The following is a 27,401-nucleotide window of genomic DNA, read 5'->3' as shown; positions in this document are numbered from 1 at the left end:
TCATCCCTGTTTTAGAGATTAAGAATCTGTGATGCAGAAAGATGACTGACTCTGATCAAGGACACACAGCCAGAAAGTGTTAGATCAGGCAACCCAGCCAGGTACACCTCAGAATCTGTACCCTTAATTACCATATAGTTTGAGAATATTTTTGGTGTGGTTCAACACTCATAAAAACCTAACAAGTCTTGGGCATAATTTCTGGAAACAATTTATAATTGTTTGTGTTTGTTTGTTTTTAATAGATGAAAACAATTAGCCTATATTTAAATATGTGATCTTTACTTTATTAGAATATTTCTGTAACTCCAGTGATAATGAACAGTAAAGGTAAATATGAAGTATTATCATTCTTCCTTTTTCATCAGTCACAACAGTTGCTAGTCTTTTTTTTTTTTAATTCTTAAAAAAGTATACTTTATTGAGGCATAATTTCCACACAGTAATATTTACCAATTTTAAGTGTCCCAGTTGATGAGTTTTGAAAAATACATACACATATTGAAAAATACATGTGGCCATGTATCATATATGGAATATCTTTCCTATCTCAGAAATGTAACTCATGTTCCTTAGCACTCAGTCATCTCTCTAATCTCTCGCCTGTGACAACCACTGATCTGCTTTTCTCTATAGTTTTTCCTTTTCTAGAATTTCATATAAGTGGCATTATGCAGTATGTAGCTTTTGTGTCTTTCTTTCACTTAGCATAATGCCTTAATTATTTATCTGTGTGGTTGTGTACATCAGTAGTTTGTTTCTTTTTATTGCTGAGTAGTACTCCATCATAAATACATACAATAATTTATCCTTTCACAAGTAGCTGGACCTTTGGGTTTTTCCAATATTTGACTATTTTGAATAAAGCTACTTTGAACCTTTGAGTACAAGTTTAGTCTTTTTTAAGCTCATGACATTTTGAAAAGCATAGTTAATTTAAAATTTAACTGTTATTCTGAAGTTGTGAATTTTGGTTGATTTACTTCCAATGTTGCCTTCTTTGGATTACACTAAAGACCTCAGATTCATGTGTTTAGCTTCATGGCCAATTATGTTAACACTTCTTTGTTCTCTATACTTCATGTTGATACTACTGTATTTATTATAGACATGGGATCATTGTGTTTTGTTTTTAATCTTTACATGTTCGAGTATTAAATCCTGTTTTTAGTTCTATCATATAAGACAGCTAGGGCTGGGGCTAGACAATCTCTCTAGATCCTAATGACAATAATTCAGATCTTGTTTAATAGATGTGTAAGGTATGCCTAAAGGCCAGTGGTCCTGTGCCAGAAACAGGGAGGACCAATTAGTAAGTGAATGACTTATCCTTCTGTTTATAATTGAATTCCACGATCTAATTTTGTTTAAACAAAGCCTTACGCCTTAATCATGAGCATAGTGTATTAAAGTGATGGCTGATCTTTGGCTCCTCCTGTGAGACTCTAATATATTTAGAAACCCAGGTACAGTTTCATTTATTGCTCACCATAATGGCCAATAATCAAGGCATAACCTTTAAAATAAGCAATTCACTTTCAGAATTAAAGCACATGCAGAAGAACAATTTTTAAATTTTTGAATTGTTGTTCTCTCCTGCAATGATAGTTAAACTTTTTTGTCAGCTATGATTTGTAGGCACAGTATTCATCATGTTCTGATTCTTGTATGCCTTACTACATTCTTTCTACCTTTCTCAAATAGGACATTTCCAAAAGATAACATTAATAATCATTCTCATTAGAAAAACCAATACAATGTAGGCAAAATACTCCGGATTTTATTACTTAGAAAATTTACCAGACTGGTGATTTTTTTAAAACATTTAACACTCTTGTGATAAATATTTTCTGTTTCAGCACAATTACATTTCTTAGCATTTCTCTCTAGGTAGATATATTTGATATTTTTAAGCTAAAAATACACACATTCTGTATATCATATCTAGTTATTATTAAATGGTTCAAATTTTTAATTGCACTTTTACATTAGAAACCGAACATATATTGCAGAAATCTGAGGTCATCTTTAAAGTTCAAGAGGCTTTTCAGAATGGTAAAATGAATATAAACTTTAAAGGAAATGTCAGTTTTATTCTAAGCAATCACAGTAAAAAAATGAAATAGTTAAAGATTGCATATTTTGAAAATTGAAAAACAGAAAATACTGCTTTTTTAGTGTGATGTTGACATTGATATCGCCCTACAAAGTTTGTTACATGTTAATTGTTTCCTTCTTTCTTTGCAATTATACTCCAACAGAGATCTACTAAAAAAAACAAAAACAAAAACAAAAACAGAATTTTATCATGGCTGGTCAAGAGATACATCATTTTCCTCCCTGAGATAAAATGTATTATATGTTAGTATTATTAATATTAGTATTATAAAGTAAAAACAAGGCAGTCTGAAAAAAAAAACAGACAAGGCAGTCTGAGAGTGTGCAAGGTATTTTAGGTACACAAGTCTTAACTGAAAACATTTAAATTGATAAGAAGAGCCAAATTTAAGTCCCAAGTTCATGAAAAAATACTCATTCAGATTTCTATGGGCATTTTGTGGTTTCTGGAAAACTATTTAAAGCATATAACATATATAGTTTGGCATCTTCTTAAAGAGTAAAGAATTGAATGATTTTTGGCAGAGGGTTGCATAGAGTAAAATTCCTAGACACAAGAAACTACCTAGCAGAGCAACTCTTTGAGGACCTTTGCTTTATATTACTTAGCAGTTACACTGGAGGGGGAGCTGATTTAAAGAACTATAATCCTTAGAAGAGAGAAGAGTGTGGAGAAGGCAGTGGAGGGTAACAGGAAAATGGGAGAAGATGAGAGGTTGTGTGGGAGGAATGCTGGCTTTAGAGTCAGAGTTCCCAGGTATCAATTTATGTTGCATCCTTATGAGCAACTGTGAACAATACATTTCACCTGTTTCAAGATCCACTTTCTTCAACAGCCTGCAGGAGGCTATAGGGCCTGACAAAAATGCTTGAGATTCTTGCCTCATGGGCTCATATGAGAATTATATCAGATAATGTGTGATGGTGCCTTGTAATTGGGATGCACTGTTTAGGTATTAGCAGGTGTCTGAAAACTAATGCTGCAAAGTTTGAAATTCCTAGTAAGTAATCCAAAATGTTTAATGGCTTTTCTGCAGCATAAACAGTCATGGAGAAAAAAATTCTTATGAAATCCCAGGTACCGTTTGGAAACCTCAATTTTAACAAAACACCAACTATTTTGCTGAATGTAAGAGTTGACTGGAGGATAAAGAAAGCTGCTCTTACCCCTAGAGTCCTATAAGAAATTTTCAATGTTATTAATTCTTTCATTGACTGCACATATCTACATTTTCTTTTCATAAACCGTATGTGAGAAGAAAGAAACTTGGATTAAAATTTGTGCTTTCATGTATAATTTTTATTTAGCAGGCAACGTGAACTATGGGCAAGGCTGGATCCAGGTTTTGTGGGGCCCGCAGCTTAATCAATTTGAAGGGCCCTCTTTGAGGGAGAGAGTGCAAAATTACAAATACAAAATTATGTATGAAAATGAAATTTTATTTACGATGAGAGAACAAATTAAAACAAATCAGGTCCTTTCTTCTCAGATCTTTTTAGGCTATTTACTAGATGCACTTACATAGAAATGCTTCATGATTGCAGCTTGACTTCTCCTTCTCACCTGGCTCTTTGCAATCCCAGCAACTCCCAGCAGCCACAGGGGCCTGTGAAAGGAAGGGACCTTCCAGATGTTTCTGACCCTGACTATGGAGAAAGTCTATTTAACTGCCTTTGTTCTGATTCTCTTCATTGGGGCTATCAGGCAACCCATGCCACTGTTGAAGAAGCACTAGAAGACTCTCTTCTAATGATTATAGTTTTTCGATCAACTCCCCGACTCCCCCTCCACTGTAACTGCTAAATGATATAGGGCAAAGGTCCTCAAAGAATTCCTCTTATAGGTAGTTTCTTGTGTCTAGGAATTTAAATAAAACTTAGGAGCTAGGCCTGGAGGCTACTTTGAATGATCACCTGCTTTCTATCTCAGGGTGATTTTTATTTTGTTTTATTTTCCTCCTGCCCTCTCCCTCAAGGCTGACCATCCTTCATTTTTTGAGTATCTTTGATTTCGCTGCATAGAATAGTGCTTCTGATGCTTGGCCGCATACCACCAGGGGAGCTTTCTAAACTACTTAAATGGGGTTACACTCCCAAACATTAGTATTTAATTAGTCTGGGGTGATTTTATTACACAGCCAAAGTTGAGAACCATTATCTAAGATCCCAATGGTCTGTATTTTTTCAGAGCCACTGCATTTTTTATTTTAAGAGAACAGAAATGGCTGAAGATCCAGAGATGACTATGCATATGAGGCTCCACTAATCTGCATACTTTTTGCTGAAAAATTAAAAGGTAGCTGGGTTATTTCCACATAGTTGAAGATGATGTCTTATTGAATGATTCTTAAAATCAGTTTAGATATGGTATATATCCTCTTAACCACTGAAAATAGGCAGAATTTAAAGATTAATTTCAATACGGTCTCTAAATTTACTACCTTTTCCAATTTTATTCAAACTAGATAGGAGAATTTATCAAGCTAGAAGTTTTTGTGTTTTAAGTCTTCTTTAAAACGTTATCTTTTATGATTCTCTTATTTAGGGAGAATCAGTGGCAGATCATAGATGAACATGGAATAGGGTAAATCTGGAGGTGAGGGCTGGAAGCTGTGCTGTAAAATAGAATGGCTAGAGGATGGGAAAGTTGGTGTGTGGTGCTGAGCCTAAAATGCAAGTTATACCTTGAGCCCAAATGAAGCCCAAATGAAGCCCAAATGGAGCCCAAATGAAGGATGGAAGCTGGGTTTTGAGGTCTACAGAGGTCTATATCAGAAATGAGCATACAGAATTACCTTCTGGCAGAAATCTGGCATTACAGTAATGGGGCTAAGATAAAGAGAGATCTTGGTAGGTGTTCCCAACCACCCTAGAAGAACTGAAGTATGATGCTGATCCCAGTGTTTTTGTCAGATTTCCTTATGTGAGTGGATGTGTAGTCCCAAGGGCATGCTCCTCTCTAGAGTGAAGCAGGGTTCTGTAGGGCCTGAAACTGAAGCAAAAGGCCATAGCCTTTTGTGAGTCATGTGATCAATTTAGGATGTTGTGACCAGCATTTAAATTAAATAAAATTGAATAGAACTGGAAGAAAATGCTGTGGGGTAATTGCTGTTTAAATAGATGAACCTAGACTCAGTCTATGTGTGATGAACTGCCAGTTAAGTATAATTAAGATAGGAGGGACATATAACACAGGGAATTCTGATAATGTTTGGTACTTTTAGTTTTAGAATATCTCAACAAAACCTAAGAGTTGTGGGTAGGGTAGTGGAAGGCTAGGAAATTACTTCAAGTATCTCATCTGTGGGTGAAGGAGAAAATGGGAGAAGCGTAGTATTTTAAAACTTTCATATGGGGAGTACTGTGGAAGTAGGGGATGGAAATGGGGAGTCTTGGAAGAGAACACAGTGCATCTTGGTGAGAAAAATAGTTTTTCTATTTTTAAATATCAGTGAAGAATGAAGTCTGGTTGTGAGAGCAGGAAGAGTGAAGACAGCCATTATTGGAAGGAAAAGTATACTAGGACTTCCACACTCCCAAGAGGAAAAGGAATAATACATAGCAACTTGATCAAAACAGCAAAAATAAGTAACAACAATGTAAAATAAATAATAAACATGAACTAAAAGTAAAAAGTAAAAAAAGATAGTTTAAATCATTATATAACAAAGGTAACATTTGTAGCAAATTTTAACAAATTATAACAAATCCAATTCTTATATTGAGAGAAAAACTGAGAATGGGCTAAAAAAAGTTCCTCCCAAATCCCAGTTAAATACAGCTTATAAAAATAATTAAAACAAAATAACAAATTATGACAATGTAAAATGTATATCTTACTGTATGTCATGTCAGAAAAATTGAAAGCCACTGTTTTAGGAAGTTGTATAATTCTAACCTGAGACTTGTCCACTTGGTTGGTTGATTGGTTGATTCATTTATTCTTTCATTTGCTCAACAAATATTTATTAAATTCTTAACATCCTCCAAGTATGTTGGGGAAAGTGTTTGAGCTACAAGAATAAGAAAGATACCGTTCCTGATTTCATGGAGCTTACATTCTAAAGGGGGAGATAAATAGTAAACAAGTTTAGTAAGCCCACAGTAATTCTATGTTATGATATAGGTTATGTGGGAAAGAATCAGTGTGCTTACTATGGAATAACAGGAGGTGACATAATGTTGAAGGTGTGATCAGGGAAGATGACTGTGAGAAAGTGACATTTAGTTCACTTCAACTTCTGTTAAATACAGGGTTCAGAATTTTTACATCTGACATTTTATAATCTGTTTCCTATTTCTCAGTCACAAACCTATTAATAAAATTTATGGAGAGTTATTTCATTTCCCTCTATAAAATGAGGGTCTAATTTTTACACACGTATAATGGGCTCATCCACTTAATTATAATATTTGGAATCAAATCAGATTTATTTTATTTGCCTTTAAGTTTAAAAATACATCTGAAAGTAGATGGAAAGAAAAGAACCTCTAAGAAAATTTTTCTCAAAACCAGTCTTCTAAAAATAACATCAAAAAGCCAAGTAATTAGTTAAATAGGCTTGATATTCAAAGAGAAATTACCAATTAACCTCCCCTTGGCCCCCTATCAAGAAAGACAGCTAGAGAATTGAAGACTGAGGAATTCCTACAGAGGGAGGGTCTGATCCATTTTGAGGGACGCCCTTGCTGGTGGCGATACTTAGTTGCAAGAAAATCCCTGCCACTGGTTCCACTTAAGTTTTGAAACCTCTTAAAGGGCTGAAAGGGGAAGTTCCGCTTGCTGACAGGAAAACAAACAATCAAGACAAAGAGGGGGTTGGTTGACAAAGCCTGCCCAGAGTCAGATCTGTTTTCTGTCGGTGGGTTTAGGTTTGGCACTAGATGTAACCAAGAAGATTATGTTTTATTTTGAGTTCAATGCTGGTGAGATGTAATATGCAAACATTTTCTAAACTGTGTAACCTTAATTTGTTGATAAGAAGAGGATGTACTATTTGTGTTAGAATAGGAAGCCGTTCTGAATTTGAATACTCTGTGCCATCCTATGTCACCTACAGAAAAAGCACATTTTTAAGAAAATCCTTTCATTAAAATAAGAAATAGAAAGCAAAGAACTGGGTGTTCTCTTGTCATCGCTCCTATAGCACTGTGTCTATCCCTCTATTTTCATTTAATGAAGAGGTTTAAAACTGTTTACTTATAAATGCTTTTCTCTAGATTATGAACTCTTTGAGGGATCTTGTTCATCTTTGTAATATCAGTGCCTAACGATGTCTGACCTACTTAGAAAATGTTCAATTTAAAAAAAAATTGGGAGTGTTTATTCACCTTATTTAAAATGTATTGGGACTTCCCTGGTGATCCAGTGGTTAAGACTTCGCCTTCCAATGCAGAGGGTGCAGGTTCAATCCCTGGTCGGGGAGCTAAGATCCCACATGCCTCATGGCCAAAAAACCAAAACATAAAGCAGAAGCAATATTGTAACAAATTCAACAAAGACTTTAAAAAAACAATGGTCCACATAAAAAAAAAATGTTAAATAAAAATAAAATGTGTAAACCCACTCCAACTTGGTCTTTTGCCTCCACCTCTGACAAAACTACTTATCAGGTTCTCCAGTGACCTCTGTGATACCAAGTCCAGTGACCAATACTTTACCTATCGGTAGCATTTATTACCATCCGCTATTTCCTCCTCCTGAACATTTCTTTACTTGGCTTCTGGGACAACACATACCTTTGTTTTTCTTCCTTCCTCAACTACCAGAGTGACTCAGGGCTCAGTTCTAGGATCCTTTTTCCATCACCACTCCCTAGATGATCTCATCTAGCATCCTACAATGAGACATCCACATTTATATCTATACCTTGGGACCTCCACCTTGAACACCATCTCATTTAGCCAGTAACTTTTACTTTGTAACTTAATTGGCATCTCAGTTTAATCTATCCAACTTCAAATCCTGATTCTTCTCCCTTAAAGCTGTTTCTCCGCAAGTGTTTCCCATTTTAATAAATGGCAGCTCCATCCTTCCAGGTGGTGCTCAGGCCCCAAATCTTGGAGTCATCCTTTACTCCTTGACCTCTAGACCACATGTTTAATTTAATAGAAAATTCTGTTGTCTCTATCTTCAACATATATTCAGAAGTTGACCACTTTTTATCACTTTCATTACTACTGTCTAAACCAGTGTGACTTCTCATTTGGATTATTGAAAAGACTTGCTAACTGATTTCCCAGCTTCCCCACTTGGCTTCCTGTAATCTATTCTTTGTACAGTGGCAAGCATGATTCTGTTAATGATGTCTAGATCATGTCATTTTTCTGACTGAGCTCTCCCATGTTTCCTGTGTCATACTAGAAGTCAACATGCTTAAAATTGCTCCTAAAAGGCTCTGTGATCTGAAACTGAACCCTCTCTCTGACTTTATTGCACTCTTTTTTTTACTACACCTTCTCTTGTTCAATAAAGACTGGTCTCACTGCCAAACTTTCTTCTTCTTTAGGCCAAACATGATCTTTGCTTCTGCCTGGGATGCTCTCCAGCCCCAAAGAGCCTCATGGCTTCTTCCTTAGTTCCCTCTGATCTTTACTCAAATGTCACTTTATCAGTGAGGACTTCCTTGAAAGTCCTGCAGAAAAAGATAGCAATCACTCCTTCTTCTTTCTTGCTCTCCCTATCTCTACTTTATTATTCTCAGTATAGTACTTATCACATGCTATAAATTTTACATGTTTCATTCTTATTATCTGTATTCCTCTGCTAAAGTATAAGCTCCATGGGAGGAAGAATTTTCTTTTTGGCTGTTTTCTTCATTGTTGTCTCTTCAGCACATAGACTAGAAGAATGTTTGACACATAGCAGGCATTTGATGAATGATGATTAAATGACTGAGTTTATTTAGGGTTTGGAGCATTTTATTTATTTAAATTACTGAAAAACTTTGTTTTGTCTGTCAATATACTATGTAGTTCTAGCCTATAGAATTGTCAAGTCCACCATTTAATGAGAAAAAGGACAATTAATATCATTAATTGAGATGCCAGAAACCCAGGAGTGATGGAGAAAATGCGAGTCAGGATTTAGACAACTCTTTCTCCTTAAAATGAGGCAAAGCCTAGCATAACAAGCTTAAGGAGATCCAGGAGGCTGACACTGACTCTCTGGACACAGCTTCCAGGGAGTACAATATTCCAAGTTTTAATTCCCAGAGTTGTTGATACTGGCAGTTGATGTGGGGAGGCAGAGAGAACACTGCAGAGGTGAATCAAGAGAGGGACTCTATGTTGGGGGGGAGGATAGAATTTAGCGTACTGTAATGTTTTAACATTACCAGTGACCCACAGGACCACAAGGGGTATGGATGTTTCTTGCGAATGGAGATTGGCAAGAGCAAAGCACAGTACTATGTGTTGAGCTTTAGAGTGCTGTTCTAAAGAACCAAGAAGGGAAACAGGTAAGAACAAAGGAGAGAAGGCTTAGTCCTATCCTTTTCTGGAGTCTGGGACCCTTCAGAGGATGTAATGACCAGAGTGGGGTGGATGTGCAAAAACTCTGTGGATATGAGGGTCATCATTTGTACTCTAGAATTTAGGACATACTGGTAAAGAAGAGATTCGGGAGACAAAATATAGAAGTCCTGATATCCAGTCAAGGCCACTAGCCCTGGGTCAGGAAACAATGCTTTATTCCAAGTCTAACCAGATGAAAGTGGGGGGTTGGGGTAGGGCATAAACCAGGCAAATATGACCTGTTGCTCTTGCAGTTAACTTAGTAGTGTCAAAATACTTAACAAGCATTTCTTTTATACCAGACACCATATATGCATTTTGATTTAATATTTCATTTAATATTTACAATGCTATTAACAGTTAACAGAAGAGAAAACTAAGTGTTAATGGTCACAAGGTTTGGAAGTGCACAGGATTGAAATTTGAACCCAGAGTGGTTAAATTACAAAGTTCATACTCCTTTCACTATTTCAAGGTGGTTCTCAACCCTAGATGTCCATTAGAATCTCCTTAATAAAAATAACATATCTAGACAGCACCCCCAGATATCCTGATGTAATATGTCTGATATGGGGTCCAGGTAAGGGCATATTTTCTTCTTTTGGTAATCTTCCCCAGGTGATTCAAAGGTTTAGCTGGGATTGAGAACAACTGCTATACAATAATGGCCCTGCAGTCTATTGTGTGTAGAGGGGAGTAGTTCAGGGTAATTTAGTGTACTGAAATGTTTTTAAGGTATGGTCCAGGATCAACAGCATCAGTTTCATCTGAGAACTTGTTAGAAATGCAAAAACCTTGAATTAGAAACTCTAGGGGTGGGGCTCATCAATTTACATTTTAACAAGCCTTCTAAAGCACACTAAAATTTGAGAACCCTTGGCATAGGTACTGCAGGCCTTGGATTTGAGCTCAAGAAGACCGAAGTTGTAACTGACTTTCAACATTTAACAGCTATGCACCCTAAATCAAGTACCTTAATGTCTCTAGGTCTCAATTTCCCCAGATATAAAAAATGATAATGCTATTTACTGCTCTGACAAGTAATGGGAAACTTTATATAAACCACCTGGCCCAGACCAAATGTTCAATAAATAGTAACTTATACTAAGAGATAAGTATTTCAGAAAGAGTAATGAGTCAGAAACTGAGCCTGTAAGTGAAAACCTAAATAAGCCCATCTTATTTAGGAAGACAGTTATGAGAGTATAAAGTAGATACTGAAGAGTTGCATGATTGTATTATGTCTTAGAAGATTCTCAGCAGCTAATATTGAAAAATGGACAAAAATATCTGGCCTCCTGAACCCTTAAATAGTTGTCTTTCTGAACAGAATTGGAAATACCTCTTATGCATGCTATTGGATATGTAGTGGTTATATAATGATTACTAACATTTTCTACTTTTTCATTTGGTTGCATAAATGTATTGCTGACTTGCTTTTAGTTTCATCTGTTTAAATATTCTTTGAATGTTTAGATAATAGATTTGTTCATGCAAAGTACTGATGATAAATGGGTTAGATTTGGACCTTGGACTTAAGTACACATCCTTTTTGAGCCAAACTTCATTTCCTTCCTATTTATTCTCCCTTAGAGATCCAGAGTCTAAAAGCAAGTGCTTGTGACCAGCAGAAAGAAGGCATGTGCTGAGAGAATGAAAGGATTCCTGAGATCTTAAATTAGATCCACCTGTTTATTCCTGGAATTTTTTATTTTCTAGTTGAGTGACAAAAAACCTGGTGTGTGTGTGTATGTGTGTGTGTGTGTAAGATATCCTTAAAAGGTTACTGCAGATTATCTACCCTAACTTACTTAGAATAATTATGTGTTTTATATATAGTAATTGTAAAACAATGATACCAGTAAATGGCCCTATTGGATTTAGCATTACCACTGAAATTGTCATAAGTTTGAGGAAGGTGAGCTATTGTAGAAGGGAATTAAACATGGGCTTTTTCCCTTGTTCCAGAAGATACTGCAAGTAGATTAAATAAAGTCCTGGAGATGTTTGAAAACTTTTGAGAAAGAATGAGAACTAAAACTTACTTGAAGGTGGATGGGTAGAAAGAAAAACAATTAGACAAGAGGGAACTTTTGATTTGAGAAGATTTTCTTGGATATATGAGTGCAGGAGACATTTCAAATTCACACTTACACATACACATGAAGAAGGTCCTAAAAAACATGTCACAGTACTTGAGAGAAAAAACCAAAAACAATTTAACTGTTGATGTAAAAGTTCAGTCTTTGGTTTGACAATTCCCATGTATGTAGGATCAAATGACTGCTCTGAGTGGTTTATGTTTAAACATGACTTTAGCAAGTGTTCTGGTGGGATGTGTAATTTTAACTATAGAGTCTAGAATATGGTCATGATATTTATGTTGAAAAAGTAACAATCATTGGATCAAAAGATATACTGTTGTATAGAAATTTTTGAATTGGGATTCTGTATCAATCCCATTAAAATTCTTTTGTTTACTTATTTTTGAAATGGAAAGATAACATGGACAGGTATGCATCTGGATGACCAAAAAGGGGAAGAATCTCAATTTATGCATGTAAGCAGTTTTCAATAATACATTACTGTGAAATTTATAATATCATGGATTCAAAATCAGTACTCTGAGGCAGGTAACCTTCATGTAAGTGCTTGTACCTTTCTTCTGAAAAATACTGATCACTAATTTTCTCTTTTATATTTGTTAAAACGAAATACTTATAACTTACTTCTACTATGGTTAACCTTAACTTGTCAATAGATTACTCAAGATTTGTGAAACTATTTACTCTACTAATTAAAAAGTGAGGTTACCGTAGTAACTAGTATATCCTGAATAATCTGCTTATATAACCTCTAAGATTCAGAGTGTTTTTCATCTGAATTCTTCTATGAGCTACACTGATTTCAGACACTCTCTTGCACTTTGGACTATAAAGAAAAATGCTTTCTTTACTGATTATACATGTTTGAGTATTTTTAGACAATTTGTTTATAATATAGACCAAGTGCCTCTGATGTTTGGGACATTTTAAAGGTGGAAATAATTTAAAAGCACTTTTCAAAAAAACTTTGGAAATAACAAAGAAGGAGTGAAGGAGTATTTGTTTAAGTAACAGTGGACTTAGAGTTTTAATTTCAGAAAATGCCTTAAAGTTAAAAGGGTCAGTCATTTGATGAATATGTTATTCTGAGGAATTCTACAAGAGAGATCACATCTCGTTACTGGCGACTATCTTATAAACTCAGAACATGTAATGAAAAGGAACTTTTGCTTAGTTCCTCATAAAGTTTGCTACAAATAATACATATGATTTTTTGCATTGACTGAGTGGACTTGGAGTTATGGAAATTTAACTCACTCTTCATATGGCTTGTTTTCTTGCTGTTGAGTCTTTCTATATGCCACTGCCTCTGCCTGGAATGACTTCATCATTTCTGCACACCTCCATCTCTACCTTGCCCCTAATATTTCTTGGCTCACTTTATTTGTTCTTTAGATCTTAGCTGAGATGTCATATTCTCTGGGAATATTACTCTGACTCCCCAAGACTACGATAAAGCTCCTCCGACATGTTCACATAACACTTGTTGAAGATAGTTTTATGCCTAATTGTAATGGTTGGTTCACTCGTCTGTCATCCACTTGCTGAAGTGTCCTGGAGGGAAGGACCAAGGTCTTGTTATGTGCTGTGGGCTCAAAGACCCACTTAGTACCTGGCTTATAATAGGTTTTTCCAAAAACCTAAAAAATAGTTACATGAAGTAACTATTAGTTTTCTAGGGCTGCTATGACAAAATACCGTAAGAAAAAATGACTTAAAACAACAGAAATGTATTTTCTCTAGTTCTGGAGGCCTGAGTCAGAAAACAAGATGTTGGCAAAGTTGATTCCTACTAAAGGTTCTGAGGGTGAATCTTTTCCATTCTTTACTCCTAGCATTTGGCAGTTACCAGCAGGCATCGGCATCCCTTAGTTTATAGACACCTCACTCCAATCTCTGCCTCTGTCTTCACATGGCATTCTCCTCTGTGTATGTGTCAATGTCTCTTCTCCTCTTCTCATAAGGACACCAGTAATTTGGCTTAGGGCCCACTGTAATTCAGTATGACAGTATCTTAACTTGATTCATTTCGAATATATTTCCAAATCTATTTCTGTGACCTATGGTTACAACCATAGGTACCAGGACTTAGAACCTCAACTTATCTTTTAGGGGACACAATTCAGCTGCAACAGTAACCATCTAGTACATTTTTACTTACGGGTTGATATAAAATGCAGTCTTAATCATGGTCAGGCCAGTCACTAAGCTGCTAGTTAATTATTTAGTCACTTTACTTAACATGCACAGAACAGAACATACTTGGTCTGATTAGTTTATTGGTCTCAATATACAGACTTGATAATTTCTTAGAGAATTTTATTTATTGATAATACTCCCTTTGATTCAGTTGCCAAATAAATGAATTAGTTTACTGAAACAATTCTAGAAAGGATAAATTCATATGCAGTGACTTCAGAAAGAATTAGGCCCAAATAACTGTGGTGTATTCAGGGCTGTTTATTCTTAAGTGTAATGCAAAATCTTTTATTTCTAATCTGGGTCATTTTTATTTTATATCCACTGCAAGGAAAAGGGAGAAGAGGCAATAGGAAAAGTTATTTCTTGGCACATAGCAATTAGTTGATTAACATGCAAATTTTATTCAGAGTAATATAAAATATGCATCTATTATTTTTGGTTCATCAAATTGGGTTATTTTTAATTTTAATAAGATGCAACAATAATTAAACAATTTAAAATATATAATTTAATACTGAACTAGTTTCTCAGTGGTGATGATTGCCAGGTTGCATATGAGGTTCCAGGGAGATGCTCAGCTACCAGGTCCAACAGACAGCAGGCAAAGGATGGCACCTGGAAACCAGCCCATACTGGCAAGGACTAGAGAGGACTGCAGAATTCCAGAGAGAGGAAAGCAAAGACCCAAACTAGCACTAGGGAAAAGAGGGATTTTGGCTTGTGGTTATGCATGTGTGTGTTATGTGCTTGTGTGCATGTTGTATATGGTCTTGGATTAAGGGGTTAATGTGTTTTGGGATCTAACTGGAAGTGGATGTGGGTGGCTGGGAATGTGTATACATGCTGCTGGGTCTGTGCATTGGTATATAAATGAATGTTGCTGTGACTGGTAGATGTTTTATAACTTCCAAAAGACAATTCTCCTAGATTCTCTAAATTAATAGGACTTGACTGTTTCAGAATTTAAGAAATTCTCATAGGGGTTTTCTTATTTTTATTATTCTGGTAAGCCAGCAGGGGGAAGTCACACATTACTTTTTGGTGGGCTTTAGGAACATTTCTTCAGACTTTTTCTTAAAAAGGTCTATCTTCTTGCTAAAAAAATTAAATAATTTAAGATGTGCTTATAGTTATGATTCTTGTAAGCACACTAGTATCAATTCTTAAAGAGCAGCCTTAAGTTTCTTAATAAGAAACTTTAAGTTTCTTTTTTTTTTTTGCTTTGTTGTTGATGATATTTATAGTGCTTCCAAATTACTAGTTCTATTTGTGACATAAGAAATGTAATTAATGAATTTAAATGACAGTGCAAAAGTAAAGGAAAATCTATTGGCCAGTTTTTAGTGCTAAAAGTAAATTATTTTGATATTTGCTATTGTATTCTTCATCTACTTTTTTTTCAGTTTAAAAATGTCTGTGGAAGAAGGGAAACATTTTAAATTTCAAGATACAGACAAGAATAGCTCTTTGTTGGGCTTCCCTGGTGGCACAGTGGTTGACACTCTGCCTGCTAATGCAGGGGACACGGGTTCGAGCCCTGGTCTGGGAAGATCCCACATGCCGCGGAGCAACTAGGCCCGTGAGCCACAATTACTGAGCCTGCGCGTCTGGAGCCTGTGCTCCGCAACAAGAGAGGCCACGATAATAAGAGGCCCGCGCACCGCGATGAAGAGCGGCCCCCGCTCACCGCAGCTAGAGAAAGCCCTCGCACAGAAACGAAGACCCAACACAGCCACAAATCAATAAATTAAAAAAAAAAAAAAAAAAAAAAAGAATAGCTCTTTGTCAACACAGAACATAATATAGGGACTCTATAGCTATTGTTTCTGAGAATATAAGAGCTGATTGCATCATATTGTGTGTATTTTGTAGGAGAAACACTGTAATACTTACATGGCTAGTAATGGCATGATCAAGTCAATATATTGTGTACTTTTGAGTGACACAGAAGGATAACATCATTATTCTTTGTAGTTTAGTCTCTGTACTAAGTTAATCATGTTCACTGTTCCATCATCAATTGCATTCACTCATTTTGTAAAATGTGAGCATCTGCATTTAATGTTATTGTATTGTTTCTGTTTACTACAGCTGGTTGCAATAGACTCAGATGACAATTTTGCAGCTACAAAAAGGTCACAAAAAATAAACATTCAAAATAGAAACATCTTACTTCGCAACAAGTATACAATCCGAGTGAGATATCTAAAGTTATGAAAATTGAAGTGAGTTTATCACATTATATGTAAATTCATCTATTTATAAGTTACTGTACATTTTAAAAAGTAAATGGCCAGGTAACATTTATCTTTGAAATCATAAATTCTCAATCATTATTATTCTTCCATATTGCTAATTATAAATGTTTAAAGAAATTATATAGAGAAATAATAGAAAATAATGATCACATATTTAACAAATATGAAAAAATACAAGATAACTATGAAATAAGATTCAGACCAATAAATAGAACAGAAAGTATTAAAAAAAACTATATAATTTGTATATTTTGAAAACTTTTAATTATTCTACACACACACACACACACACACACACACACATACCTGCTTAGGCGCAGAGGAAAAAAATTGCAGTGGGAGAGCAAGCAGAATGAAATGGTGACAATATAGCTATACTTCCAAATCTCTATCTGTCATCACCAGGACTTCTTTAAAAGTGTTAAAGCAAGGGTGTATCTAGTAACTAGCTCTCAGAAGAATATTCTTTTTTTTTTTTAAGTTTTTTTTTTTTTGATGTGGACCATTTTTTTAAAGTCTTTATTGAATTTGTTACAATATTGCTTCTGTTTTATGTTTTGGTTTTTTGGTCGCAAGGTATGAGGGATCTTGGCTCCCTGACCAGGGATCTAATCTGCACCCGCTGCGTTGGAAGGCAAAGTCTTAACCACTGGACTTCCAGGGAAGTCACTCAGAAGAATATTCTTAAGTGCTATTGAATTGAAATCACACATGGCTTATGGAATAGGAATAAAATGATTATTTTCTTTCATTGATACAGATAATCTGAGTTATGAGTCTTTCCTCTCACTACTGGGGTTACAATTTTAGCCATTCTATTCTGGAAGGAGTGGGTTTCTTCCTAAAGGTCTATGAATTTTAAAGCTGTGAGAACACAGCAGTTAGATGTTAAGTCTAGTGCAAACCAGATCTAGATTAGTTTTGTTCATGGACCAAAAATAATAAAGTATCAAGAATCTTTAGATAGTGGCAAAAAGATATACAGAATAAATGGTAATCTTAAGATAGTGGTAAAAAATATAGAGAATAATGTTAATCTTAAGAAGCAAACAAGCCATGTAAGTATACTAACAAATTTGAGGCAGAACAATTAGAGGCAAATTAGTCTACTAGTTAGACTCTATGTTCTTTAACAGTAAGGTTTATGACTATCACATCCATTTCCTCACCTGCTGTTCCAAGAATAACTGCCATATAATAGGTACTAAATAAATGTTTTTACAATAAACAGGCTTTCTTCAATTTATGTAACTTTTTAATTTAAATGTAATCATAGAAAATCATCCCATTTTTATCTCTGCTGATTGGAGATCAGAATTGATATTACAATTAACATGATATGATACATGGTATACTCAAATACATGGATAATATATTACCCAAGACTCATTTCTATTTCCTATCATTTGATGTTGTTATTTGTAATATCTTTGTGTTAACATGCTTCATGGTAATTTAGGAGCAGTTACGTAGTCTTACAAAAAAAAGAATGCTAGGGCTCTTGGCATAAAATATTCACTTGCATTTAATATTACAGAAATTTACATGTTGGGACTAAGTGGCCTGAAGTTCAAGTATGTAAGATAAAGTGGAAATAATGCAACCTACTGCAATCATATTGTGCCAATATTCAGGCAGGACACAGAGGAAAGATACAACAGATTTTGAAACCAATCAAATTAATCATAGCCTAAGCTGGGAAATAGAGAGGCAAAGATTGCTGCTCATCAGGTCATGCTGCGATGATGAAGGAAAGAGATCTGATCAGTTGATTATGGAGCTATAGATACAGAATTGTGGAAACACTTCCCAAGTTACTAACTTCTGGTAACGTGTGGATATATCTGCAGTTTTGAAGTGTAAGTTGACTCTCTCTTGTAACTCATGGAATGTTTTAAGGTGAGGGCCCCAAATACAACCAAAACTGTGCAAGTCTCAGATCAAGCAACAATCTATGATACACAGAAAATAATACAGGAGAAGGAGCTAATAGTGTGAAATAGAAAAACAGAATATCAGAGTAGAAGATCTTAAAGTATATGAGTCAGGAACCTATAAATACAATTGTAGGCTTCTGACTTTCATTTTAGCTTCATGCTGACCACTTAAAAACTTTTTTGGGTCCAATATTTATCCAGCTCTACTTCAGAAAAATAATTTGAGTGTCTGGAATGCTTGCTGAGGAGAGACGAAGAAGATGAATAAAACCAACACTGTTTTCCTGTCAACTCCTGTTTTCTCCTTGAGTTCAGTGGTGCCATCTAAAGAAATCTCTGAATGACATGATGTGTTTGTTGATAATAAGTATTTACCTGTATGATGAAGTGATGGTAGGTAATACAGGCCTCCAAGAAATTCTGAACCCAGACTTTGTGAAACATATTAATGTTGAATTGTTGGGACACATCAAAACAGAATATCTCTTTGAAATGAAGGCAAATTTGATTAAAATATCTGATCTAACATTCTCTTGTGTGACTTTGGATGCACCGCTTATCTTTTTTCCTCAGTTTCCTCACCTGTGAAAAGGAAATGTTAACATCTTCTTCATATGGTCGCTGTAAAGGTAATGAAGTGATATATGTGAACTGCTTACTGGAACACCTGACAGGTAGAAGATGCTTAATTGGCTAACAGCTATTTCTATGGTCTACAAGATTCTCTTCACTAACTACTTAAAATCTTCATCATTTGGAAGTGGATGATGTCTTCAAACTTAGGTGATATCAAATACATTTTCACACTTTCTGTCCTAAGAATATGATAGAAAATAAGTTACTGCTAAGGAAATATTGGTAGTTCACAAAGTTTTCAAGTCTTCAAAGTCTGAGTATTTTGGGGCACCAAATTATATAAGCCAATACAAGTACTTGTTCTGTATTTTAATGAGTGAAACTGATATCATAACTTTTTAATGTAATGTATTTTCATGCTCCTGTCACAGTGAAAACCAAGTGTTCAAAGAAATATGTTTTAAAAGAAATGGATATGTGAAAGCTTTTGTCCCCACTCTCTTCTAGCCATGACAGACAAAGTGAGGGATGAAAGAAGAGCTCATTATTTTAAAGAAATGACACCTTCAATTAAAATGGCAGTGTTCTCTTCCTTCTTAGAAGTTCCTTTTACAGTAAAAGCTAAACACCTGTTATGGGTTGAATTTTGTCCTCCCAAAATTTATGTGTTGAAATCCTAACTCCCAGTACCACAGAATGTGACCTTATTTAGAAACATGGTAATTGCAGATATAATTAGTTAGTATGAAGTCATGCTGAGTTGAATGGGTCCTAATCCAATATGACTGATGTCCTTATAAAAAGGGGAAATTTGGACACAGACATGCACACACGGAATACACTATACGAATATGCAGGCAGAGATTGGGGTGATGCTTCTAAAAACCAAGGAATGCCAAAGATTGCTAAAAACCACCAGAAGCTAAGAGAGACATATAGAACAGATTCTTCCTCATAGCCCTCAGAAGGAACCAACCCTGCTGACACCTTGACCTCAGATTTTTAGCCTCTAGAACTATGAGACAATAAATTCCATTGTTTTAGCCGCCTGGTTTGTGGTACTTTGTTAAGGTAGCTCCAACTAACTTATACAACACCATACTATTTATGGAAATGTGAGTTCTGGGGAATTGTGTATAAATCTGTATTAGGCTTCTATTGCTTAGGAATAAATTGCCACAATTTAGCAGCTTAAAACTGCACAAATTTGTTATCTGATAGTGTATGTGAGTCAAGGGTGTAGGCACAGGTGGACTGGAGCCTCTGCATATGTTCTCACAAGGATGCAATCAAGGTATTAGCCAGACTATATTCTCATCTAAAGGCTTGAGTAGGGAGGAATCTAATGCCAAGCTCATTGAAGTCGTTTGCAGAAATTAATTTTTTCCATGTGCTTGTATGACTGAAGTCCCCCCCCCCTTTTTTTTTTTTTTGGCTAGTTGTTGGGCGTGAGCTGTTCTCAGTTCCTAGAGTCTATCTTCTTCTCCCTGTTAGGTGCTCTCCTCCACAATCAGTTCACCACAGGATTGTTTGTTATTTTTCAAGTCTTGCAGGAGAATCTCGTTCAGGTCAGTCTACTAAGAAAGAGTCTTATATAGTGTAAGGTAATCATGGGAGTAACATTCCATCACCTTTGCCAAACTCTATTGGTTAGAAACATTCACAGTTTTGACCTACACTCAAGGCGAGTTAATTGCACAAGGACGGAACTAACTGGGGGTCATCCTAGGGTGAGTTGACCACAATACTGAAAAATATCTTTTTTTAGTAATGAGAAAGCATGATCAGCATTGATATGCACACACACACACACACACACACACACACACACACATTTAACTAGGGAAGCAGATCAACTGTTCAATTATAAAATAATTATAGCATTACAGAGCCTGAAACTCTGTAATAATCAAGTTCTGAAGACAGAGATATAAAGTTATATTTACCGGGAGAAGATTACTAGTGCAAACACTGCCATTCTTCAAAAGTCCTTCAGTTAAAAAATTTTTTTCAAACTATGATTGAATTTATTACCATCTCTTATACACAAAAAAGATACATTTAAACACTCTATAGTACACCTGAATTAAAGTGAAATGTTTATAATTACATGGGAAAGAAAAAATAAAATACTTCTGAATTATAAGAATGAAAAGAAAGACATAATTGACCAGAATTATTAATATGCTTTTAATTAACTAGTTCTTTCAGCGAGAGATATAACTAAATATGGCTAAGAAAATGTCAAAGGTACTAATATTATAGATGAATTTGGGGAATTTTAACTAAATACAATTGAGAAATTTTTTCAAAGTCCTAGATTTATTTATTCTGAAAAATATTAGATACTAGATAAAATATTAATATTAGATCAGTTATAGACTACAAGTTAAATTGCATTCCAATTAATACTATATTTTTCTAGGTACACATTCAATAGATAAAAGGGAAAATGTTTCAAAATTTAACTCCAAGTTATATGTGATCTGAGTCTTTGATAAGGTGATGGGCTATGTTCTCCCACTTTTGTATATTTAAATTTGCAAAGCTCTTTTGAAGTTATATACTGATTATTTTTATTATTAGATTAAATAGATATTCTGCAGAGTTAAAATTAAAACATACATATCATATAAGAAGGTCAGTCAGCAAGAATTGCTTTCTAAATTGTATGTCCCCAGACAGCCATCAGGCAGCCAGCAGAAAAATGCATTTTGAAGCCATGGAGTCTTCAGTTTTTATCTCTGACATTACATTGAGATTCGACAGATGGAAGCCCAGCAGCAGACATGCAAAGTGGATGCCAAATGAGGCACATATACATAGCAGAGTGGTGCCCTACCCAGGTGGCCATCCTCTCCTTTCCAGAACCTTTAACATGGCTCACTCCAAACTTGACTAGGCCGTAGTGATATTGACACATTCTTCAGTCATTGGTGAATGTCAGTGGGCTCTTGGCTCTCTGAATAAGGAACTTTAGCACGCTCTCTGCTCTGTACATATGTCCAAGTTGGCAACCAGTTGGCATGGTTGCTGATGTGTCTCTATCTGTCAGATCTCCTCATCACCTTTGGGATGGAGATAGACGATACGAGTATGTCAGCGAGAATGTTACCATTGGCTGTGGAAAGATGTCCAGGGAAATAAAAACTAGGAGATATTTTAGAAGACACCTGGCAAATTATCTTTATCATCTAAACCAAGTATCTACTTATCTTTTGGAATACAGAGACAATCCAATTAAAATAGGAAAAATTTTAGCACAATTTTAGCCCAGACTTCATACAGTCTTCAACAGTTAATGAATAAAACACACTTTGTGCAATTGAGCCAGAGTATAGCTCAAGCTTATGGAGGACTTGAATTTTTTTTTTTTTAACACAATATCAGACAGGGTATTTAAAAAAAAAACTCAATAGCCAATATTTTTAATGGATTAAAATTACAATAATAGATTATTATATGAAACAGAATCATGTGGATGTTCTAAATATTTTCAGACATTTTTAGAATGATGGATATATTTCTATACTCACATGCACATAAGTCTACACTTCCCATTTTTCCTACCCAGTGCTCAGCTAATGGAAGACACCTAAGACACCTAAATCATTTTGCTTTAAATTTATCAGGTAACCTTGGCATAATTGCTTGAACTGGTTCCATTTAAAATTAAATTCTCCATCATCCTTTCATTTCAGTGATGTTATCTTTAATTACTACACTAATTCATCCCATCCATTCATACCAACAAATATTTACTGAACTCATTATCACCTGTCCAACCCTTTAAGCTGTTCCTCTGACTAAGTTCCCTAGTTAATTTCATAAAATCACTAGCCACTCACTTGCTCATTCACTTGAGACAAATACTTGAGGATCATTCTTGATTTTTCCCTTTCACTGACCTCTCACATGCAATCAGTTCTTATTCTTCTTAATTCTGTTTCCTAAATATCACAGATTGTTCATTCTATTTCCAATGCCAGCAGCAGTATTCTTTCCCTATGTATTCAAGTGACCATGAATAGGACTTTATAACCTAGACTTTGGGGAATATACCAGTGTCAACCTGTTTTATGATTGTAAGAATGCATTTTTCACGAAGGAGATAAATATTGTAACTTTCAACTGCCATGGGGAGATTAATTATGGAATAGTAAGAACAGGGACTGGGGCAATTGTCTAAGGAAGTAGTTTTTCCTTTTGCATCAGAGTGGTGGTGGTGGACAATTGCATCTCATTTTTAGCTGTGGAAAAGTTGTCAAAATGTTCTTTCTAAAAGTAAACTTATCTTATTTAAATGACACCCCTGGGTTAGGAATGGAAGTCTTAACCTGGACTTTTCTGTGGTGGTCTTGACAGGATAGCAATAGCAGAAGAAAGCAGCCTGAATCCAGGACAACATCTCTGATATATTGTAGGTCAAGGGGAATTATCTGAGTTCCAATCTGATGGGTGAGAACAACAACAACAACAAAAGAATAATAATCCTTTGGGGATTCTAGGACACAGTAAAGGAAGAGAGAACTTGAAGGAAGACTGTACTTCATATTTACCTAGGCAAGTACTGACTGTGGATCCTGACATCAGTCATCATTGGTTGAGTCCTCTGTAATCATAATATAATTTAGTGGTTGCAAACATGAGATCTGGTGATAGAGTCTGTGGGTTTGAATTAGGATTCTCCTGATCTCTAGCAAATAATTTAACTTCTCTAGGTCTCAGTTTCCTCATATAAAAAAAGAAATAATAATAGTAATAATGAAAATACTCATCTTAAGATGGTGTGTTGAGATTTAATTGAGATAACACACATAAACATTTAGAACAGTATTTGTCATAGAGTAAGTGATAAGTAGATGGAAGAGATATGTTAGCTATGGCTATAATTCAAACAAAATGACTGAAAGTGCAACTTATACTGACTTAACTTCCTCACTCTACCTGCCTCCAGATTGCCCTCTGTGACCCATCCTCCAGCATTGCTAACAGAATTGCCAGAATGTGCTATTTAAAACTAGAATTGATCATGTCATTCCCCAAGTTAGCTTTCTTCAGGTACTTTTCATAGCTTTTGGGTAGGACCAAAATTTCTCACCATGGAATGTAAAGAGGGTGACCATATGATTTATCATCTAAGCTTAAGAGTGAAAGCTTGCACTATTAATAATTACTCTAGGGCAACAGGCATAACTCAGGCAAACAGGGACTTATGGTTACCATGGTTATAAAGTCTTCATGTGGTCTGGTCTCCAGCCTCACCAGTTAATTTCCTAGTTCTGGTCCTGGCTGCAGCCACCCAGATTCACTAGCAGTTCCTAAACTATCATGTTTCTCTGTGCTTTTGAATATGTAGCCTTTACAACTCTCACTCTCTTCTCTCCATTCTTTTACCAAATTTATACCGGTCATTTTAAGCCATTGCTGAGTTCTGGAAATCTCCCTGGATTCATGAATTCTGAGCCATTTGTGTGTCTATGTGTAATATGACACGAGCTTATCTTTATCATTTTAATGATAAAAATAATGATAATAGTTGACAGATATATAATGTCTTTTATTCCAGGCACACTGGTACCAGGATAGGTGCTCTATATATGCTTTCTCTAAACAATCCTGCAAAGTATACACATATTTTCTGAAGCGTTATGATAAAGAAACTAGAGTCCAGGGAAGTTAAGTGACTCGCTGGGGTCCACATAGCTTATAAGTGGCAGAGGCAATGTTTAAGTTCAGATTGATCTGTATTTAAGCCCATCTTTTCACCAAATTGTCCTCTCATCAAAACAACTATTGCAAAGAATTGTAATGAACATATGTGTTATCTCCCCACCTACGTTATAGATTTCTTGAAGGGTAATAAGATTCCTTATTCATTTTTTTTCTTTTAAATTTCCTATTCCTTGTCCAACGTTTGGCACATGGTAAGCACATAACAAATGTTTGATAGATGAGTAGATCACTAAGTCTTGACCATTTCAATGACTTAGTTAACAATAACCAGTTCCTTTCAGTTCAAAGACATCCTTCCCAAGTTTTCTGCCTTCAGACACATTCCTTCACCATGGGGCTCTGGTTCTCATATCTTGGTCAACCACCTAACAAGGTCCTGTGAGCCTAAAACCAGCACTGGATTAAAACATTTGCAAAAAATCAAGGCAAACTTATACATATGTCAAGGCACAAAGACTTCTTAGGAGGTTGCTGGGTCAGGAAAACAAAACATTTACTACATAATACACAAGGAATTTTTTGTAAAGATTGCTTCCATTGTTTTGTGTCGGAATTAACCAGAAATATCTTTTTTCAACAACTTGCTGAGATCATTAAGGAGACACAATTGTGATAAGAATAGGATGAGGAAGAAAAAAAGGTAATTTTGGAGCATAAGGTTACTGTGGAGGAGGCCAGGTCTTAATGGGATTTTAAAGCAGGGGACTTTGGATAGCTAGATGACAGTATGGCAAGATTGACAGTGTGGTGGCACGGGGAACCTGGTGATTTGGGGAAGGGAGTATCCGCCCATGAAAGAGAGACAGTGGCACAGAAAAGAGTTTAGTAAGTAGCACCACAGGTAACCCTCACTGTTCAGTCTTGTTTTGGACTAGCCCTTGCCTCCTGTGAAAACCCAGGTGCAAAATGAATCTGCCATTTGACTCATATTCTTGTCAACTTCAGGGTGACTGCTGCAGACGCAGATGGGACATCTCACACATGTGAGTCCTTGCACGATAGAAAGAAAATTCTGCGAGGGTACTTTATGACATGAGCAGCTGTGCATGCACACAGCTTGGAAGGGCCTGTGTGAATCAGTCACCTTCAATGTTTTGGGCTTAAAATGTTAAATCTTACTATTGATATATCTCAACATAACACAGAAATTCTCTCAGTTTTTATTTCTACTTTGGTTTTAGCTATATAAAGACATTCAAAAATGAATGAGATAACAGTTCAACATTGAGAACATCCCAGTTTGGATGGCTCAGAGGTGGCCTCCATAAATTAGGGCTCAAATAGAGTCCTGAAAACTGAATTCTATTCTCAACTCTGCCATTATTGGCCATGTGACCATGAGTAAATCTCTTGGCCTTCTTGTGTCTCTAGTTCCTTATGTTTTAACTGAGGACATTGTGCTCAATTAGAATAATTCCTAAGGTACTTTGCAGCTTTACAAATTTTGCATTTTACTTAACAGAATTAGAAATGCTAAAGGAACGTGGAATTTTGAAGTCAGCCAAATCTGTGTTAAAATCATCAAACCACCACTGAGTGACCTTGAGAAAGTAATGTAGCCTTTCTACAGCTCATTTTTCATCTGTAAAATGGGAATAATATTGCTGACCTTGCAGTGGCCACCAAATGAAATCAAATGTAAAGCTGGCAGCATAAAGCTGGTGTATAGAAGATACTGATAAATGGGGGTTATTATCAAGATATTTTTATAGGCAGAGGGAAATCTCATTTCCTATGAGAGTTACGCCAAATGGGACACTCAAGTTATTGTTTGCATTCCTCACCCGTGAAGGTGTCCATGAATTGAAATTAGCACTGCGTGTGAGCCTCATGGGATTCAAGTGTTGCTAAGGCAACCACTAATTTCCAAATCAGGGTAAATAGTTTCACAGCATATACAGTTTCCTTTAACAAATTGGATTCTAGTGAAGGGCACACCTTTCCTTCCCTTGCTGCTCTGTCCCCAAGTCCAGGCTGTGCACCTGCAGCTCTGCAAGCCAGTGGCCGCTTTCATTTTCTGCCAACGACACTCTGAAGGTAACAGCCAGTAACGGAGATTGCTGAGGTCTGTCAGCTTTACCCAGTCTTTACCTTTTATACTTTGTCAAGTTGGATTCACATTTCTTGATTCACACAGTAGGGCACTGAAACAGCTCCTTGGCACATTCGTGTAATAAACTTCTAAGCAAAGATGCCATGTGGTTTGCAGTCATCTCATTCTGCCTTCTCTTTCCCACCCTGCAACTATCCTTATTTCCCCTACTCATTCATATGAATTCCTGCTGAGAATGAACCTATTATTAAGCCAGCATTGCCTCTCCTGCTACATTCTTGTGTTAAATTAGTCCCCTTCATTGTTGCAAATAATAGGCGACCACTTATATATCAATGAAAATTCACTGCACTGCTGTGGGGTTATTTCAGTCCTCGACAAACCACACATTCCTGCCATTGTTATGATTTTAAGTGATTCGAAGTCCGTATTGCTTTATTTTAAGTCTTTTCTTTTGGAAGTGGTGACCAATCTTCCTCATACTTAGCATATTTTCTCCTTGAATCCCTTGGACAATGGGTACTTTAACAGTGGCATCTTTTTTGCAATAATTCTTAGTGTTAGCTTCTGCTTTTGAATATGCCAGTAGCAAAGCATGAATACAATACTAAAACTTCAGGGAAGCATGTTAATTAACTTCCTTAAGAATATGGAAGAGAATTTATGATTATTTATTCCTTTCTGATCAAGTCCTGAAATCAGAGAAAGCCTCACTAGCTTTTTCACAGCTCCCTTATGAAAATACTTGGCCATTCACCTTCGCTGAGGTTCTACCTTATGCCAATCACAGTGTTAGGCCTCTCATGCATACTGCAAACCTTAGAACTGGAAATAACTGCAAATTAGGAATTATTATGTCCATTTTACTTATGTGAAAACTGGAATTTTAAAAGATCTTACA

The 27,401-nt window shown here is 35.7% G+C and overlaps 1 long non-coding RNA gene across 6 annotated transcripts in view; it reads left to right on the top strand.

Moving 5' to 3' along the window:
* Positions 1-27,401, top strand: part of LOC132365498 (uncharacterized) — a 231,018-nt gene that overhangs the window by 100,541 nt on the left and 103,076 nt on the right. Inside the window, exon 5 of one of the 6 annotated variants that reach the window (XR_009503110.1) lies at positions 15,344-15,668. The exons of the other annotated variants lie outside the window; for them this stretch is intronic. This is a non-coding gene — a long non-coding RNA (uncharacterized LOC132365498). Of the gene's footprint in view, positions 1-15,343; positions 15,669-27,401 lie in introns of those variants that run through there. 6 annotated transcript variants of the gene reach the window in all.

Source organism: Balaenoptera ricei, chromosome 4 (genome assembly GCF_028023285.1).
Source record: "Balaenoptera ricei isolate mBalRic1 chromosome 4, mBalRic1.hap2, whole genome shotgun sequence".
Taxonomy (NCBI): Eukaryota; Metazoa; Chordata; class Mammalia; order Artiodactyla; family Balaenopteridae; genus Balaenoptera; species Balaenoptera ricei.
This window is presented reverse-complemented; position numbering and strand designations above follow the sequence as displayed.